Raw genomic sequence first — 20,208 nt, forward strand, 5'->3', positions numbered from 1 at the left:
GTTACTTCCCAATTTCAAAACTTTCTAAGCTAGAGTAATCAAGACAGTGTCGTAGGATGGGATCATACAAAATGTTTGCAAAGGATAAACATAAGATTAGTGGAACAGCAATGTCAGTTTGCAAAGGATAAACATAAGATTAGTGGAACAGCAATGTCAGTTTGGACCTGTGGTTAATTGACAGTTGACAAAGGGGGCAAGTCCAGGGTAAAAAGTTGTCTTTTCAACAAACGGTGCTAGGCCAACTGAGTATCCACAAGCCCCTACCCTCACGTCATATACAAAAACTAACTCAAAATAGATCATGGAAATAATGCATGAGTTAAACTATAAAATTCTTAGAATACAGGAATAAAACTTCATGACCTTGAGTCAGGCAATGATTTCTAAGACATGACACCAAAAAAAAATAAATAAATAAATAAGTAAAACAAGAAAAAAACAGATAAACTGGACTTCTTGAAAATTAACTCTTAGGAACTGGTTGGCTCAGTCGGTAGAGCATGCAACTCTTGACCCTTGACCTCGGAGTTATATGTCCAAGCCCCATGTTAGGTGTAGAGACTACTTAAAAATAAAATCTTTAAAAAAAAAAAGGAAAAGAAAATGAACTCTTGTGCTTAAAAAGATACCATCAAGAAAGACAGCCCATGGAGTAGGGGAAAATATTTGCAAATGATTAATCTGACAATAAAGAACTCTTAAAATAATGAAAAGACAATCTGATTAAAAATTAGGCAAAAGATTTGAATAGGATCCAGAGAAAATACACAAATGGCCAATGAGCTCATGAAAAAATGCTCAACATGATTAGCCATTACAAAAATACTAATCAAAACCACAATGAGGGGCGACTGGGTGGCTCAGTAGGTTAGAGCCTCTGTCTTTGGCTTGGGTCACCATCCCAGGTTCCTGGGATACGGCCCCGCATCAGACTCTCTGCTCGGCAGGGAGCCTGCTTCCTTCTCTCTCGTTGCCTGCCTCTCTGCCTACTTGTGGTCTCTGTCTGTCAAATAAATAAATAAAAATCTTAAAAAAAAAAAAACCCACAGTGAACCCACTAGAATGGCTAGACCAAAAGAGGGATAAAAGCAAGTGGTAACAAAAATGTGGAGAGAAACTGGAAGCCTCATGCATTGCTGGTGGGAATGTAAAATGAGGCAGCTTCTCTCAGAAAGTTTGGCAGCTCCTCAAACAATTAAAACACAGTTACCAAGCAATTCCACTCCTAGGCATATACCTAAGAGAAATGAAAACATAAGCCCACAGACAAACTTGTACATAAATGTTCATAGCAGCATTATCCATAATTGTTAGAAAGTAGAAATAACCCAAATGATCCATGACTCCATAAACAAAACATGGTACTTGTAAGACAGTGGAATATTATCTGACTGTGAAAAGGAGTGAAGGTCTGATTCATGTTAAAACATGCATGGACTGTGAAAACATGCAAAGTGAAAGAGACGGGCACAAAAGGCCACATTTTGTATGATCCCATTTATGGGAACCTCTCAGAATGCACAGATCCATATAGCCAGAGAGTGAATTAGGTACCAAGAGCATCGGAGACAGTGGGATTTGGGTGGGATTAATAATGTGTAGGGAGCTTCTTTTGGGGCTCTTTAAATGTTCTAAAATTAGATTGTGGGGGCACCTGAGTGGCTCGGTGGTTAAGGCCTCTGCCTTCGGCTCAGGTCATGATCCCGGGGTCCTGGAATCGAGCCCCACATCGGGCTCTCTGCTCGGCAGGGAGCCGGCTTCCCCCTCTATGCCTGCCTCTATGCCTACTTGTGATCTCTGTCTGACTTGTGATCTCGGCTGTGATATAAATACAATCTTTAAAAAATAAAATAAAATTAGATCGTGGGGATGGTTAAAACAACTCTGTGAATATAATAAAAACTACTTTAAATGGGTGACTATGGGGGTGCCTGAGTGGCTCAGTGGGTTAAAGCCTCTGCCTTCGGCTCAGGTCATGATCCCAGAGTCCTGGGATCGAGCTCCGCATCAGGCTCTCTGCTCAACAGGGAGCCTGCTTCCTCCTCTTTCCCCATCTGCCTCTCTGCCTACTTGTGATCTCTCTCTGTGTCAAATAAATAAGTAAAATCTTTAAAAATAAATAAATAAATAAATAAATAGGTGACTATGATAGTATGTGAAATATCTCAATAAAGTGGTTAAAAGAAAAACAAAAAAGGCAGCCTGAGGAAGGATGTTCTAAAAAGGAAGCAGCCTCTTTCCCAGGTACCTGAGGCCATCTCCTCACACAGGTCCACTGCTCTACCCAGGTCTGCAAAAGTCCACCATCCTGCTAAAAGCCTCCATCCTACTGTCTCCTGTAGGAGCTTGCCTTCCTCTGCCTAGGCCCGGGCTTCTGAAAGATCTGTGCACACTCGGTGGGGCAAGACAGGCATCCTAGAAGCTATTCTAAAATGTTTAGCTCAGCCTTTGTCATATACCTGTCCCCTCTACACTCCTAACTGCCTTCTTATGAGAGCTTAGTCTTGGGGAAGAAAAGGGATGTTACCAAGGCCATGTCAGACCCCAAATCATGCAGCCCTTCACAGCCAGAGCTGGCAGGCGGGGCAGCTGAACAGAGCAGGAAGGGACTATGGGCCAGCAAGTATGTGCAGCAGGGACTCACAACAACCCTCCCACCTCCCAAGTTCTAGCAGGTTCTGTTTCCTCATCTAGGCAAAGGGATGATATCCTGTATTTGGAATGGTGCAGGGCGTGAAAATAGTCAATACAATCATTTTACACACAGATAAGCACTACCCCAATGAGATGTCATGACCAGCAATGGCTCTGGACTCAGCTTCCCAGGCAGCCAGGAAAGAGTCTGGGAGGTTGGATGTTACCAAGATTCCTAGGAGATACCCAGGGAGAAACTGGGCTTTTTGAGAAGCGATGGACACCTGGGGGCCAGCTGGTCTAACGGTGGGGAATTTGGGGGACAACGAAAGTATGATGGGCTAGAGAGGCATTCTCCTCAAGGCCTGCTGTCATCCAGACCCAGGGGCCTCCCAGCCCACCAACCCAATGGCCTCACAACCCTAACCCTACCCTCTCTCCAGGACACGGGGCGGGGGGGGGGGGGGACACCTGCTGGAAAGTTTGGAAGAGGTTCCAGTCAAGGGTCCTTTACCCCTCCTCTATAATAGCAGGGCCTGCATTGATTACATGGTCCCTGGGGGGTGCTGAGCCTCACCTTGGTCTTCTGCTCCCTCCCCACCCCCACTACCATACATACAGAGGAGGCTGGGCCCAGAAGGTTGTGAAGAGGCAGTTCCAAACACAGTGCCCACCCTCACCAGAAGTCAGCACCCACAGCTAACGATTCCCCAGAGGTGGCTTCCTCCTTTCTATCTCCAAGGAGCTGCCTTGCAGAAGCCCCTCCCAGCTCTTCCCATCAGGATCGGACTTCCCAGATGGTGACCCATTATAAATAACACCCCCCCTAGTGCTGAGAGGGGCTGCTGGTGCTGTGACTCATTTACCCAGCTGGCCTTCTCCCAAACTGAGGCACACATATGCCTGTGACCTCAGGCCTGGTTTACCGCTCACAGGACCAGAGTTACTGAGCTCCGTGTCACTCTCCAGCACTTACTCCACCCAAGTGGGATACCCACACCATGTTGCACAGGCCTTCCTGACTCAGGCCCTCTCCCCCACCCACCCCCCATCTATTACCTCTTCCTCTGCTCCCTTATTCCTGTCATATCTCCCAAGCCCTAATTGAACACTAGTCCCCCAGACTTCAGCTGGCTCTCCCTGGAAAGACAGATGAAAAGCCCAGAAAAGTCCCAAACTCCCTAAGTCCCTAGGACCCGGCAGCATTTAAGAGGCTCATGCATTCCCAGACCACAGAGGGATCCTCTCTAGTGACCTCTGTGCATGACCCGGGTCACAGCTGGCTTTCAACCTGCCATGTGACCTCACTTTCCCTTTTGTAAAAAGCGCACTCCGAGCCTAGTGACATTCTTACCCTTCACTCTAGCTTGGTGGGGGAGTGGGTGTGTGTTTGGGGGGGTGCTGTTCATGAGGGTGTGGAGATCCAAGCCCAAGCTCCTGGGACATGGCCCAGCCCTAGACCCAGGGCCATGACCACCTGAACATTTGTCTAAATATGAGCATATACGTGAGAAACACCCCATCACTGATGTTTCACGACTGCAGCATTTCCCAGAATTCCGGTGAGAATTGAAATAGTTACGCAAAGGAAACCAACTACAGACACACAGATGCCCACTGACAGAAAAACAGCATCACCATTGCTGGCCTCAGATAAAAGCTCAGACCCCCCCACCCACCACACTAGGCTACATTCACATTCCAAAGACTGGCCCGTACCAGACCAGAACACAGTACTCACTTTCCTAAATCTGAAGAAAGGCACTTTGTTAAGCACAGGAGCATATAAGGCAACTGCTGACCCGCCCTGCTGGTCTTCACAGCCAGCCGCTTGGCGGGAGCTTATTAAGCACGGACTTGGGAGCCCGTTCAGACCAGGCAGAAGCTCAGGCTCGAAGCCTTGCCAGGATCTCCATGGTGATCCTGACACCCTGGACCCAGGAGGCATGCCTCTCTTCACATGGTGGCAGCCCCACATCCTTCCACAAGGGCAGTCTACCAGGCCCCACAGGGCAGTTTCAGTCCCACCACTCTGGGTGTCTGAACGCAACCACCCCCTTTTAAACCTGGTCTATGACTCAGAGGGGCTCAAAAACTCCACCACCTAGCACCTGTCTCCAACATCCAACACCAACAGATAGGATTACCAAGAGGAGAGGTTAGTTTAAAACAAACCACTTCCTCATTTTCTAAATTGGTGGCTTCTAGGACTCTGGACACAAAAAGCCAACTACAATTTCCATTCCATGGTTGCTTTATGGTTCATCCGGATCATGGAGTCAACCTTTCATCTGAAACTCTCCCATTTTGACCTCTGCAGGCAGGAAGAGAAGAGCGAGGGAAGGCGAGGAAAGGACTGGGCCACAGTGTTGGGAGGCTGGGGAACCTGTGGGCCTAAATCCCACCCGGCAGGTCCATGGCCCTGCTCCCTGAAGCTTCATCCTGTCCCACACACATCACTAGCTGCCTGCAGGGGAGGGAAGTCGACAGAAAGGCCACAGCCATTCTCTCTGCTCCTTGCCCCTTCACGTCTAACCAGTGTAGAGGGGCAGAGATGGATGGGCTGAATTTGGAAAATGGGCTAGTGAAAATCCAGGCAGTGCAATGTAACACTTGGAGCTGGGACTCTGGGGTCTGACTTCCTCGGCTGTGACCCTGGGCGAGTTACTTAATCACTTCATGCCTCAGTTTCCCCAAATGAAGAGTAAGGATGATACTCTTGCTTCTGATTACTGTGATGTCCAAATGAGCTAACTAATACACCTGAAGTTATTCATGTGTGTATCAGGCCCACAGTGAGCTCTATCTATATGTTATCACCATCCTCAATTAGCTGTCTTTTTCAGACCCCTCAGTGGCTTTGGGCAAGAACATGGATAACCTAGGGGTGACCAGCCAGGTGTGGCAGCCAAGGTACTGCTAATGGGATCCTATGCATAGGAGTCCCAGTAGGGTGGGTAGCTAGCCTCAGGGGGCATCCAGAGCAGCACTGCCCTCCAAAACCCCAGACTGACAAATGGTCAGCAGAGGTACAAGCACAGAAAGGACTTCCAATAGCCACAGCTCTAGAGTGAGTCTTCTCAGGAGCTGAGAATCCAGAGCCAGCATGCTGGGTACTACCCACCAAGGAACACACAGTCCTTGATCATGATGGCAACATCCTATCACAGTCCCTTACACTAGAGAAGAAGAGAACAGCCCAACTGTCATTCACTGACCTTCTACAGGCCAACACTCCTGCCCTGGAAAGCTCCATCATCCAACGACTTGCTCCTCCATATAGCCTCAGCACTCCTGACAGGCCGTTCTCATTTGCAATGAGTAAAACCGGCAGTTCCTCCAATGAGTCTCCCCAGGTTGGCTAAGGCTGTGAGCTTCCCTGCACAAGGCCTCAGAGGAGGGCATGCAATGCCCCTTCCCACCTAGGCACCTCTACCCCAGCATTCCTGCACTGCCCTGAGTGCACTTTCCCACCTTATTCAACTAGCAAGATCCTATTTATTCTTCAGAGTCCCCTTCAGATGGCCCAACCTCTTCAGACAAAGCTAACAGCAACCCACTCCATGTTACCAAAGCTCTTTGCAACAAATATACCAAAGCCTGCATCCTGATGTAGGACAGTAGCCAGTTTATGTCTCCATTCCCATGAGACAGCACCTTGTCCCTCACGAACCACACCGCCCCCATGCCCAGCACAGCATGGGCACTGGGCACCTCAGTGCTCAAGGAAGCCCGTGAGAAGGCTTCCTTTAAACCCCACCTGTGAAGTCCTCCACCAGGCCTCCTGAGGGTGCCGACCCTGCACCTCTTCTCTCGCTGGGCGGGAGGGACAGAACACACACAATGCCCTGCAGCATACCCTACCCCCTTCCCAACAAGGCCTTCCTAGAGCTCTGTCCACCTAAACTCTTTTTTTTTTTTACAATTTTTTAAATTTATTTATTTGACACACAGAGAAAGCACTAGCAGGGGGAGCAGCAGGCAGAGGGGGAGGGAGAAGCAGGCTCCCAGCTGAGCAAGGAGCCGGATGTGGGACTCGATCCCAGGACTCTGGGATCATGACTCGAGCCGAAGGCAGCAGCTTAACCAACTGAGCCACCCATGCGTCCCCCACCTAAACTTTTAAAACCAGAAGTCCCCCTCCTACTTTCCTTCTAGCTCCAAAACCAGGAACAGTCACTGAAGACTTCTAGTGGCCTCTCAGGGTTCTCTCAGGTTCAAGGTCTGGGTCAAGATGGCACAGACCAGGGGTGCCTAAGTGGCTCAGTCCTTTGAGTGTCTGTTCAGGTCATGGGATTGAGCCCCACATCACTGAGCCCCACATTAGGCTCCCTGCTTTGTGGGGAGCCCGCTTCTCCTTCTCCCTCTGTCGCTCCCCCTGGTTGTGCTTGCACACATGCAGTCACGAGCTCTCTGTCAAATAAATAAATAAAATCTTAAAAAAAAAAAAAAAAGATGGCACAGACTAAGTCCTAGGACAGCCTTCCCCAACTCAGAGCCTGCCACTTGCCCCAGATGGGTGGAGATGGAATGTGGACAAACCACATCCTTCAGCACCTTCCCCCAGCTCCCTTCTATAGAAAGAGACCAGCTGAGATGCCAAGTGAGACTTTGGCAGCCAGATAAGATTTGCAGGAAGGGCAGGCAGGCTTGGCAGTGGAATTAGGCAGTCGCCTGAGAAGTTGGGTGCACTCTGTGCTGGGTTTCCCATCCTGCTCCTCAATCCTTTCCAGACCAATCCAATCCCAAAAGGCGCCTTACCTGTGTTCCTCAAACTCATCCTCACTGTCACCACCACTGTCCCTCCTCGACCCCAGAAAAACCCCTGCCAGACCAGCCACTTGGTAGCTGAGGGCTTTAGGGCTCTCCCAGGGTCCCCTGGGGTTACAAAGTCATTCAACAAACAAACTTCTACCACCAGCCAGTACATGCATGTAATTTCTAACAGTTCTAAGACAGGCTCTTTGGCCACACTGAGGCAGGGGTAAAACAGAGAAAAGTGCCCGAGACCAGAGCCCAAGGTCTGCGTCTGGATTTAGGTTCCGGATCTGGTGCTGAACAAACAGATGTGGGACCTGAACCCGATCGTTCCCGTCGGGTTTCTCATCTCAGAGGTTGGACCTGGCAGCCGCAAATCGCACTGCAAACCGCCCACCCACCCGGGGGCGGGGGATGTCTTCAGTCCTCACCCACCAGCCCCTCCACCGCACCCCGGCCGAGGCCCCACAAGCCGCCGGCCAAACCCGAAGACTCGCTCAGAGAGGGGACGATAAAGCCTTCTCTAGCCTACCCAAGAGAATCCGGGAGCCCTGCGCCGGCCAGCTCCCGCTCCCCGGGGTCCCCAAGTGTCCTTCCTCCGAGGGGGGAGCCCTTCCGGCGGTGTGTGGGCCGCGCGGACCGAAGGAGGGGTCCAGGCGGACGGGGGGGCAGGGTGAAAGGCTGTCTCGACGCCGGGAACCGAGGGACGGCAGGCTCCAAGCGTGGGGTCGCGGGCTGCCGGCCTTGGGGGCCCACGGGGCGCTCCGGGCCGGGTGGCACCTGGCAGCGGCGCCTCCCCGCCCGCCGTCCGGCCCCACAGGAATAGGCGGTCCGGGGCTGTGTTTGGGACGGTGGGGCCGGCAGCGAGCGCTGAGCCAGCCCCGCGCCGGGCAGACAGGGGCTCCTGAACTTGCAGCTCAGCGCAGACGGCCGCGCGGGCAGCTGGGGGCTACTCACCGACCCAGCGGCCGAGGCAGCAAGCCGAGAGACCGGCAGCGAGGGGCGCTGGGCGCCGGGAGCCGGGCGCCGGGAGCTGGCAGCCGGGAACCGAGAGCCGGGCTAGGCGGACTGGAGGCAAAGTCCCCGAGGCGCGCGAAGTACGCAGCCGCCGCGCTCGTACTTCCTTTATTTCCCGCCCGCCGGGGCCGGCCCCGCCCCCGGCCCGTCAGTCGCCGGCGCCTACCGGGAAACTCCCGGCTCAGCACAGCAGGCTGCTCCTGGGGATGGGCCCCGCCCCCAAAAGCAGCCTAGCGGCCGCGACACCCCCACCCCCACCTGCCGGAGCAGCGGAGGATACAGCGGACTTCCACCCACGAACCGTGGTCCCTATCAAGGTGGCCATCTGGGGAGGTTGGTCGCGCATTCCCGCGACGCAGGGAATTGTTCAAAATGTTCCTTGCTTGGAAGGGCTTTCAGAATCCTCACGAGCTGTTCTTGGAACAACCTGGGGTGGTGATTCCCAGGAATAATCTTCCGAAGCCATTCGCCAGTGCATGTGCCCAGAGAGCCCCGCAACTGCACAGCCAGAGGAGAAACACGTGACTCCAACAAAAGAGAAACAATCAGGAAAACAACTTTATGGAAATCAAGAGAAAACAAATAGGACCATGGAAGTTGCTACACCCGAACAGAGTAGTATAAATTGAATTTTATTTTTTAAGATTTAATTATTTGAGAGAGAGAGAGAGAGAGAGAGCATGTGAGAGAAAAAGAAAAGCACGGGGAGGGGGAGGGGAGAGGAAGAAGCAGGTTCTCAGCTGAGCCGGGAGGGAGCCCCATATGGAGCTCAAACCCAGGACCCTGGGATAACGACCAGAACTGAAGCCAGGTGCTTAACCGATTGAGCCACCCACGTGTCCCTAGAAACAATTTTAAAGAAGGAAAAGATTAGAAGTAAATACAACCAAAAATCATCACAAGCTTACATTAAAATAATAAAAATCACAATGGTTTTGGGTTTGTTTTTTTGTTTATTTGACAGACAGAGATCACAAGTAGGCAGAGAGAGAAAGAGAGCGAAGCAGGCTCCCTGCTGAGCAGAGAGTCCAATGCGGGACTCGATCCTAGGACCCTGAGATCATGACCTGAGCCGAAGGCAGCGGCTTAACCCACTGAGCCACCCAGGCACCCCGGGTTTGTTTTTGGTTTTGTTTTACTTTTCATTTTTTTGTATTTTCCAATTTTTCTAGAAGGAAGGCGGCATTAATTTTACAATGACTAAAAACGATTTAATGAAAATCACATCATGGGATGGTTTGTTAAATTTAAGCAACAGTATCTGTATTTCAAGTTTATTTCTTTATCAGAGCTGCATCTCCAAGTGATTAGAGTATAAACAGCAAATATTTTGCAAAGGGGTTGTCTGGGAGGTTTCTGGCAGCCAAAGCAAGATAGGTTAATTTCACAATTCTTCAAAGTAAGGATGAAACATACCAATTCCTACTTCAAGAATGTCCAACCTTAACTTGCACCTACCTGTAAATGAAATTTCTGGGTTTTGTGTGCAGCTTAACCAGACTGTGAGGAGGTGTCAAAGTAGACAATCGAGAAATTTTGAGCAAGAACGGGTTCACTCCAATAAATATATTTCCTCCCACGATGACCTCTTTGAAGAGGGCACAGGATGCCTGAGATCAGAGTACAAAAGACATGAGGTGGTAGATACAGTGCCTTCTGGGGTCAGAAGGGGCAAAGGCTGTGTGCTGCGCCCAGGACAGACACTCTTCATTAAGGCAGCAGAGGCAGGGCAACCCAAGCTATAAGTCACATCTGGCACCAATACATTTCTAGGGCTGTAAATGTGTTTCTGGTACTGTATATGGACCAACCAGGCTAGCTAATGCTCCCCAAGGAACAGTTCCCAGGCTCAAATGTCTTCTTGAGGTACTCAAACAACTCCTAGAGTTGTTTAACTTCTAACAGATGCAAATAACTAGTAATCCTTCCCATCTCAACACTACTCAACACTCTTGATTGCTCAGCACTTCTAAAATAATGGATGACATTATTTTTGAATAATGGATGACACATTTCTCTGTTTCCCTCAACAGACTCTAAACATGATTTCATTTTTTCCATGCCCCCAGTCACCTTCCCAAGCATATGCTGTGAGACCCCCACTCTGGCTCTGGGCAGCACTCCTGTGTTCCCTCTCCAGAAGATGTCTCCTCACTGATCCATGCATCCCCAAATATGGTGGCCATAGCAGTGCTGCTATTGATGAAGTTCTTTGTCCTCAGCCAGCCTCCTGCTCCCTCATCACTATGAACATTCTTCTTCAAATCTTTTTGTGTACATATGTTTTCACTTCTCTTGAGTATAATACTCAGGGGCGGCACTGCTGGGTCACAGGGTGAGGACTCTTCAACTTTACTACCAACAGCCAGTTTTTCGAAGTGGATGTACCATGTTGCACTTCCACCAGCAGCCTGTGAACATCCCCGCAGCTCCACGAACCCCTGTGGCTCACCCCTGCACCACAAGCCCCCTGGTCCGTGCCACCCTCTCCCCCTATTATTGCAATAGCCTCCTAATAGGGGCTCCCTATATTCATCCTCCTCTTATAAAAGGTCAGATGGTGTCCCTCTGCTCTTTAAAGTCCTTGATGGTTTCCCAAAGCCTTTTCAATAGCCTACAAAGTCCTATATGACCTGCACCCTCTTTAAGCTCAAATCCTACCACTGTCCCCTTATTATTCTGCCTCAGCCCCAATGGCCTCTGTGTTTTCCCTGGACCTGGCTTCCTTTCCTCCACAACGCCTATCACGACCTGAAATATTCTATAATTCTTTGTTTGTGTTGGACTGTCTCCCCTCACTGGGAAATAATCTCCACAAGGAGGACAGAGACTTGTTTTATTCATGCTCTTGTCTTGGTCCCTAAAACAGTGCTTGGTACTCATGGGTCCTCAACAATGGAATAACTATGTTGACAAGATAAATCTCAGGTGGTGTTAGGTGTTGTGCAGAAGACTATACAGGACGAGGGCAGGTGAGTGATGGGTGGCTCATGAGCTAGGTCCTCTGATGCCTGAGTGTCAAAAAAAGGGGAGCAGATGTGACAGAAGAAGGCACAGCACTGCGCACATGGGAAGCATCTACAGCAGGTGTGCCACCGTGGGAAGGAGCCCCACGTAGCTGGTGCACGGCAGGGACAGGGTGACAGCAGGGAGACTTGGGAGCAGGCTGGGTGAGGTGTTGGGGGTCTTACCCTAAACACTGTGGGGGTCACTGACTTTGTCCTGCAGGGGAATCTATGCCAATTGGCCCCCAAATTCTTTGTGTCTCCTTTTTAGCTTCTTGCAATCAGGCTTGCTTCTATTTCAATCCCCCAGTTCTAATTTGCTGCTTCTGTTATGTTTTGGGCTTTAAAATCTGTCATCATTGGGGCACCTGGGTGGCTCAGTTGTTCGATGTCTGCCTTCGGTTCTGGTTATGATCCCAAGTTCCTGGGATCGAGCCCCCCTTCTCGGCAGGAAGCCTGCTTCATCCTCTCCCACTCCCCCTGCTTGTGTTCCCTCTCTCGCTGTGTCTCTCTCTGTCAAATAAATAAATAAAGTCTTTTTAAAAAAAATAAAGTCTGTCAGCATTGTTTAGTAATTAAGAGAATATGATGCTTCTCACAAAGATAAGTCTATAGGGTCAGAAAACAGCAGTGGCTGCCAGACACTGGAAGGGGAGGGACTCTAAGGGAAGACAGGAATGATGGACTATTTCTATGTCCTCATTGTGGTGGTTGTTACACGACTGTATACTTTTGTCAAAATTCATAGAATTCCACACTAACAGGTGAATTTCACCATACAAAAAATGATACCTTAATTAAAAATGAAACTGTAAATTCACAAATAAACAAGAGAGAATGATGCTCCCCCTGTTTTTGCCTTTCCTTCCCTCTCTTTGCCCCTCCCCCTGCTTGTGCTCTCTCCTTCGCTCTCAAATAAATAAATAAAACTTAAAACAAACAAAACCCAGTGAGGTTTTGACTGAAAGCGTGTAGGAAGCTAAGCAGTCTGACTTCAGTTTCGTTTTCCCTGAGGTTTCTCACTGTTGCTTCCGGCTGCTGGGCCGTTCCTTCTATGAACCCCCAACCCCCTTCCTAAGTTCCCTTTATTGCACAGAAAGAGGATGACATTTTCAAAGATGTCTTGAAGGAATGCTGTTTGAAATGGTTATTTCTGAAACCCATTGTTATGGGCTAATTGTATCCTCAAATTCCCATGTTGAAGCTCTAATCTCCTAGTCCCTCATAGTATGAGTGTTTTTGGAGACAAGCTCTTTAAAAAGGTAGTTAGGGTTAAACAAGGCCAGTGGTATAGGCCCTAATCCAATATGACTGATATCCTTATGGGAAGAAATTAGGACATGGACGCCCACAGAGGGGGTACCATATGGAGACACAGAGAGACGGCAGCTGTCTACAAACCAAGGAGAGAGGGCTCAGAAGAACCAACCCAGCCAATACCTTGATCTTAGACTTCCGGCCTCCAGAATTGGGAGAAAGCTGGTTTCTGTTAAGCCCCCAGGTCTGCAGAGCCTTGTTATGGCAGCCCCAGTGAACTCATACACCCACTTCCAGCTATGAGTCACTTGTACCAGTCAGAAAGAGCTGGGTTTCTTTCCCTTTCACTGCCTGTGCTCCTTACCGGGTGATCTTCCTCTTCTGGTCCTGGGAAGGTCTTAAACCTGTCTTACTGATGAAGGAACAGAAGGCAAGCTAAGGACAAAGCCCAAGCTGACACCCTGCAACCCTCCCCCACCCCCACAGGCAGGTGGGACAGGTGTGATTCCTCAGGCACCTCTGGCTGCCCTAAAGCGAAGGGAAGGGCAAACAAATGGTTAACTAATAGAGATCACAGTCCTGCAGGACAAAGTCTCCCTCAGTTTATAAATGTCTTAGTTATTTACAAGGAAAAAGCATTCTTATCAATAACCTAACTTCCAGAATTGAATGTAGATCAAATTAAATGTCCTTATAACCCACAGTCCCCTGACAAATACTTGAGGCAGGCAGAGTATAAAGTTCCTCCAGGAAGCCGCCAACCATCTTAATGTCAATGCCTCACTAGAGAGAAAAACAAGGCCTCTGGTATCTTCTATCCTTCATATCCTCTTTAGCATGAAAGTTCTTTTGAAAACCTCCATTTTTCCTTACCCCTACATTCAAAACTACATCATTATCCTGCTCTAAGGTCAAGGGCAAAGCTTACCCTTTTTTAGAAAAATCCAACTCTTTCCCTCCTTCTCAGGCCCGGTTCCCTTCATACCCACCTCACAAGCTGTTTCTGACACGCTGAGGTAATAGCCGCCTAGGGCAGAGCACTGTTGGGCCCTGAACTCCTGCTGTGACCTGACCTTCCCAGACTCTGGCCCTGGCCCAAGTCATATGTCTAGGTCCAGACTCACAGAAAAACACAGGCCTGGACCCCTCCAACTTCAGACACCCGCAGGAGCCTGTGTGCCGCCACAACCCTGGGAGGGAGGGCCTCGGTGACAGCTCCTTTTAGAGCCCGCTTCACACTCTTTCATGCTCAAAGCTGAGTTTGGAAAATAGAGGTTATTGGTTATCTGACATCCTGATGCTTGAGGTATTTGTTGTGTGAAGCCAACTTGGGACTGACAATTGCTTTGGGGAAGATGAACCAAATAACATCTGCTCCATCTCATGTGGAATCAGTAAGGGAGACAAACTACTCTCCCTATGGCACAACTTGGAAAGCCCTGTTGCCTTCCCCTCCCCCAGCCCAGGCCCGCCTGGCCCCCACTACCCCCCAGCTCTGATTAATGCTAAAATCCTGATCTCCAGCAGGGACTGACTGGCTCAGTAGCAAGTGACTCTTGATCTTGGGGTCATGAGTTCAAGCCCCAAGTTCCCTCCTTGGGTGTAGAGATTACTTAAACAAACAAACAAACAAACAAAGCAGATCTCCAGATGATGAAATACCAACTATGTAAGCTTGAAAGACAAATACCATACGCTCTCACTCACGTGTGGAATTTAAGAAAGAAAACAGAAGAGCATAGGGGAAGGGAAGGAAAAATAAAATAAGACAGAGAGGGAGACAAACCATAAGAGACTCTTAACTCTAGAAAACAAATGGAGGGCTGCTGGAAGGGAAGGGAGTGGGGCACAGGGTAACTGGGTGATGGGCAGGAAGGAGGGCACGTGATGGAAGGAGCACTGGATGTCATATGCAACTGATGAGTCACTACATTCTACCTCTGACACTAATAATACAGTACGTGTTAATGACATTGAATTTAAATTTTTAAAAACACTTATTTATAAAGGATATTTTTTATGCTTCTTTTAAGAAAAACCTCCAATGCACTGCCTGGGATGAATCATGCTGCCTCATTCTTAGCACATGGTCATCATCAGTCCCCTCTCCTGTGTTGTTTCTCATTTATTTCTTCTCTCTTTTTTTGCCTTTCCCATCTCTATCACCTGCCTTTCAGAGGCAGCTTTTAGCATATATGTATTATATTATCATCTATTTGTATAAAGTCTCATAAAAAAGAGTATACTGTTATTCTGTACATATTACGGTAGTTCTCATTTTATTTTGTTCCTCACTCAGTACTGTATTTGCAGGATTCTCTGTGTTGCTATGTGTATTACTTCCAAGTGCCATGGAGTACTCCACTGGGGCATCCCTCATATTTTGCCCATCTGTTCCCCCATGTATAAAAACTCCCAAGTTGCTGTCATAACGAATAACACTCCAGTGAACATCCTCACATATGGTCCCTCTGAGACAACTACCTGGGAACAGAGTTACTGGTCATAGGGTGGGTGTACGGGTAAATTGACCAAGTACTAGCAGTCATTCTCCCCAGTGTTTGCTCTTCTCTACATTCCCACCAGGAGGACCCATTGCTGCTGTTTCCCTCCATCCTCACCAACACTTAGCATGATCTAGGTTGCTAACTTTGCCAATCTAATAGATATAAAATTATACCTCATTGTTACCATGTTTTTGCATGTCCATGAGAAACAATGAGTTTGAGCATCCTTGCTCAGGATAGAATTATCAATCTGCCTCCTCTACTGAGCAGACACTGAAATGGGGCAGCAAGAAGGTTTTCTGGGGAGTTCATGTCTGTGAGGATAAGAGGAAGAAGCAAGGTTGAGCAGAGGCAGGTCTGAGCCCTGTAGAAGGAAACAGGAGAGGAAAGAGAACAAGACGGACCATGAAACAGATCTGAGAGAGTTGCGGCCATGCCAGTAGCTACCATCCAGATCAAAGGATGCCTGTTAGAGGAGAAATGGATAGAACCCCCTGTCCCACCATATTCATTCCTGCTTAGGAAGCTCCTGGCCTCCGTGGCAGCATCTAAAGGCCATGCAGCTGGAGGTTGTGAGCTAATGGCTGTCCCCACAGCTAAGGAGCAGCGAGTTCTAGGGTGAGGACTTCTCCATGACAGCCACAGTGTGCAGGAGACCTCAAGAGCTTAAGATCACAAAGGTGTATTTCATGCTCAGTCTGACAGGGGTCAGGTGGCTCTCCTTGGAGACTCTCCTCAGAGGTGATGCTGGGAGCCAAGCAGCTTTCCAGCGAGGGTCTGTGCTTCGCTGTGTAGATGCAGAAGCCCAGTGTGCAGAGCTCACTGCTAATGGACTCAGAGCGGAGGCCACATGGCCTTTCCCCTCACGTCCCCTGTGGGAGTGTCTGTCATGATCTCAACAGAGCTACAGAGGCCGAAGCCAGGAAGCATAGCTGTGGGCCCAGGAAGAGGAGAGGCAATGGGGGCATGGGAACAGACACCACTGTCTCTGCCACACTCCTTGGTCATTTACCTGGTTAGCTCCTTAGCCCATGTAGCCATTGTGGTTCCTGTCCTCTTCTTATTAGTTTGCAGGAGTTCCTCAGATATTCTAGACCTTTACTGGTTTTATTATTTTTATTTTTTAAAAAAGGTTTTGTTTATTTGAGGGACACCTGTGTGGCTCAGTTGGTTGGACATCTGCCTTCGGGTCAGGTCATGATCCCAGGGTCCTGGGATCAATCCCGTGTCTGGCTCTCTGCTCTGCAGGGAGCCTGCTTCTCCCTCTGCCTACTGCTCTGCCTGCTTGTGCTCTCTCTCTCCCTGTTAAATAAATAAATAAAATCTTTAAAAAAATAGTTTAAAAAATATTTTATTTGAGACAGAGAGAGCACAAGCAGGGGAGCAGCAGGCAGAGAGAGGGAGGGAGAAGGCTCCCTGCAGAGCAGAGAGCCCGACATGGGGCTTGATCTCAGGACCCTGGGATCAAAGGCAGATGCCCAAATCACTGAGCAACCCAGGGGCTCTCAGACCTTTATTGGTCTTAGACATTATAAATATTTTCTTCCAATCTGATCTTGGCCTGTTAACTTTGTCTATAGTATCCTGCACTAACTGCACTTCTCAAATTCATCCATTTGTTCCCTTATAATCTGTGCTCTTGAAGTATAATTTAAGAAATCCTTTTCTCCACAGGTCACAAAGACAGTCTCCTATATTTTTTCTATTTTATAAATTTGTAGTTTTGTCTTTTACATTTTGAGAATGTAAAAACATGGGATAAAACACCTAGGAATAAATTTAACCAAGGAGGTAGAAGATTGATATACTGGAAACTACAGAACATTGAAGAAGGCACAAATAAATGAAAAGATAGTCTATGGTCATGGATTAGAAAAATTAGTATTGTAAAAATGGCCGTACTACCCAAAAGCAATCTACAAATTCAATGCAATCTCTATCAAAATTCCAATGGCATTTTTCATAGAAATAGAAAAAACAATTCTAAAATCTGTATGGAACTACAAAAGACCCAATTTAGCCAAAGCAATCTTGAGAAAGAAGAACAAGGCTGGAGGCATCATGTGTAATGATTTCAAACTATATTACAAAGCTACAATAATCAAAACAGTATGGTATTTGTATAAATACAGATACATACATCACTGGAACAGAATAGTGAGCCCAGAAATAAATACACACATAAATGATCAACTAATTTTCAACAAAGGACCTAAAAATACTCAATGTGGAAAAGATAATTAAGAAGTGTGGGGAAAAAGAGCACCTGGGTGGTTCAGTCAGTTGAGCGTCTGCCTTTAGTTCAGATAGTGATCTCAGGGTCCTGGCTTCAAGTCTGGCATCAGGCTCCCTGCTCAATGGGGAGTCTGCTTCTCCCTCTGCCACCCCCCTGCTCATGTTTTCTCTCTCTCTCTCAATAAATAAATAAAATCTTTTTTTAAAAAGTGTAGGGAATAAAAAATATAAGGAAAACTGGATTTCCACGTACAAGAGAATTAAAATGGACCTCTCCCTTCCCCATGCACAAAAATCAACTCAAAATGGATTAAAGACTTGAAGGTAAGACTTGAAACCATAAAATTATTGGAAGAAAACATAGAGAATAAGCTCCTTCACATTGATCCTGGCAATGGCTTTCTGTGTCTGACACCAAAAACAAAGGCAACAAAAGCAAAAAATATGCAACTGGGACTACATCGAACTGAAAAGCTTCTGCGCAGCAAAGGAAATCATCAACACAATGAAAAGGCAACCTACAGAATGAGAGAAAATATTTGCAAATCATATATCTGATAAGGGGTTAATATCCAAATATATAAAGAATTCATACAACTCAATAGCAAAGCAAACAAATAAACAAAAACAAACCTATAAAGAATACATTTTTTAAAAGGATTTTATTTATTTGTCAGAGAGAGAGAGGGAGTGCACAGACAGGCAGAGTGGCAGGCAAAGGCAGAGGGAGAAGCAGGCTCCCTGCCTAGCAAGGAGCCTGATGTGGGACTCGATCTTAGGACACTGGGATCATGACCTGAGCAGAAGGCAGCCACTTAACTGACTGAGCCACCCAGGCGTCCCAAAGAATACAATTTAAAAATAGGCAGAGGAAGTTATTAGCCATTTTCCCAAAGAAGTTATGCAAATGGCCAAGAGATAGATTAAAAGGTGCTCAACATTGCCAATCATCAGGGAAATACAAATAAAAACTACGGTGAAATATCACCTCCCACCTGTTAGAATGGCTATCATCAAAAAAACAAGAGATAAATGTTGTTGAGAACGTGGAAAAAGGGAACCCTTGCGCACTGTTGCTGGGAATATGGAACAGTATGGAGGTTCCTCGAAAAAATTAAAAATAGAGCTATCGTATGATCCAGCAATCCCAATTCTGGGTATTTATTTGAAGGAAATGAAATCACTATCACAAAGAGATATCTGCACCCCTGGTTCACTGCAGCATCATATGCGATAGCCAGGACATGAAAACTCTGAAGCATCCATGGGCATATGAATGGATTAAGAAAATGTCTCTCACACACACACACACACACACACACACACACACACACACACACACACAACTATTAGCCATAAAAAAGAAGAAAATGTTACTGTTTCCAACAACGTGGATGGACCTGGAGGATATTATGCTAAGTGAGATAAGTCAGACAGAGAAAAAGAAATACCATATGATCTCACAAGTGGAATCTTAAAAAACTCCAAAGCTGAATTCACAGAAACAGAGCAGATGGTGGCCTCCAGGGGCAGGGGGTCAGTGTTGGGTCAAGTGGGCAAAGAATATCAAAAGGTACAACTTCTAGTTACAAGATAAATAAGTTCTGGGGATGTCAGGTACAGCATGAGGACTTGAGCTAAGAACATTGTATTGTATATTTTGAAGTTGCTAGGGGAATAAATCTAGTCCTCATCATAACAAAAAAATTGTAACTGGGTGCCTAGGTGGCTCAGTCGCTGAAGTGTCTGCCTTCGGCTCAGGTCATGATCCTGGAGTCCTGGGACTGAGTCCCGCATTGGGCTCCATGCTCAGCGGGGAGTCTGATTCTCCCTCTGACCCTCCCCCTCTCATGCTTGCTCTGTCTCTCAAATAAATAAATAAAATCTTTTTAAAAAGTTGTAACTATGGGGGTGCCTGGGTGCTCAGTGGGTTAAAGCCTCTGCCTTCAGCTCGGGTTATGATCCCAGGATCCTGGGATCAAGCTCCATGTTGGGCTCTTTGCTCAGCAGGGAGCCTGTTTCCCTTCTCTCTCTGCCTGCCTCTCTGACTACTTGTGATCTCTGTCAAATGAATAACAAATAAAATCTTTAAAAAAAAAAGTTGTAACTATGTGAGGTGATGGATGTTAACTAAATTTAGTGTAGTGATCATTGCACAATATATGCATATGTGAATATATTCACATACTTCAAGTGTGAAACCGCCACAATGTTATATTGTGGCACCACAATTATATCTCAATAAAACTGTGGGAAAAAAAGAAGTCCTTTCTCTATAGGTCAAAGATTTCTTCTACATTTTTTTCTAGCTTATAAATTTGCAGTTTTATGTCTTTGATTCATCCCAATTTATATTTATATGTAGTGTTACACAGGAGACTGTTTTCATTTTCTCTATATTGTAAGTCAATTTTCTTTTCAAACACCCTTCGCAAAACATTTCATGTTTCCTATTAATTCAGGGGGCCTCCTTATTCACAACCCAAGTTTCCATGGTCCCTCTGAGTGCTCCTTTTGGGATGCCATCAGTCTTCTGGTCCTTCTAGCCACACTCCATGGTTTTTACTATTATGGCTTCGCATTAGGTCATACTATAGTTAAGGCAATCCTCCATGCTTCTTTCTCAAGATTGTTTTCACTATTCATATTTTTTTATTCTTTTTTTTTAAAGATTTTTTTTCTATTTATTTGACACAGAGAGAGAACAAACAGGGAGCAGCAGGCAGAGGGAGAGGGAGAAGCAGACTACTGATGGAGCAGGGAGCCTTGCTTGGGGCTCAATGCCAGGACCT

The 20,208-nt window shown here is 47.3% G+C and overlaps 1 protein-coding gene and 1 long non-coding RNA gene across 6 annotated transcripts in view; both read right to left on the minus strand.

The window, feature by feature from the left end:
- Nucleotides 1-8,609, minus strand: part of BID (BH3 interacting domain death agonist) — a 47,158-nt gene extending 38,549 nt beyond the window's left edge. The window contains exon 1 of one of the 2 annotated variants that reach the window (XM_082738212.1): nucleotides 8,353-8,609. The gene's annotated coding sequence lies outside the window, so the exon portion shown is untranslated. The remainder of the gene's footprint in view (nucleotides 1-8,352) is intronic. The other variant, XM_082738213.1, reaches the window with a different exon arrangement.
- A 419-nt stretch (nucleotides 8,610-9,028) lies between these two features.
- LOC309868363 lies at nucleotides 9,029-13,719 on the minus strand. Of its 4 annotated transcripts, XR_014313653.1 has the most exons (4): nucleotides 13,664-13,690; nucleotides 13,039-13,202; nucleotides 9,871-10,022; nucleotides 9,029-9,254 (listed from the first exon to the last, which is right to left on the minus strand). It is a non-coding gene; the product is annotated as an uncharacterized lncRNA (long non-coding RNA). The 4 variants fall into 4 exon arrangements; XR_014313652.1 differs by lacking the exon at nucleotides 13,039-13,202 and having other exon boundaries at nucleotides 13,664-13,719; XR_014313654.1 differs by lacking the exons at nucleotides 13,039-13,202; nucleotides 13,664-13,690 and adding an exon at nucleotides 13,603-13,661.
- Nucleotides 13,720-20,208: the final 6,489 nt, after the last annotated feature.

This window comes from Mustela nivalis (assembly GCF_964662115.1).
Source record: "Mustela nivalis genome assembly, chromosome: 7".
NCBI classification, from domain to species: domain Eukaryota; kingdom Metazoa; phylum Chordata; class Mammalia; order Carnivora; family Mustelidae; genus Mustela; species Mustela nivalis.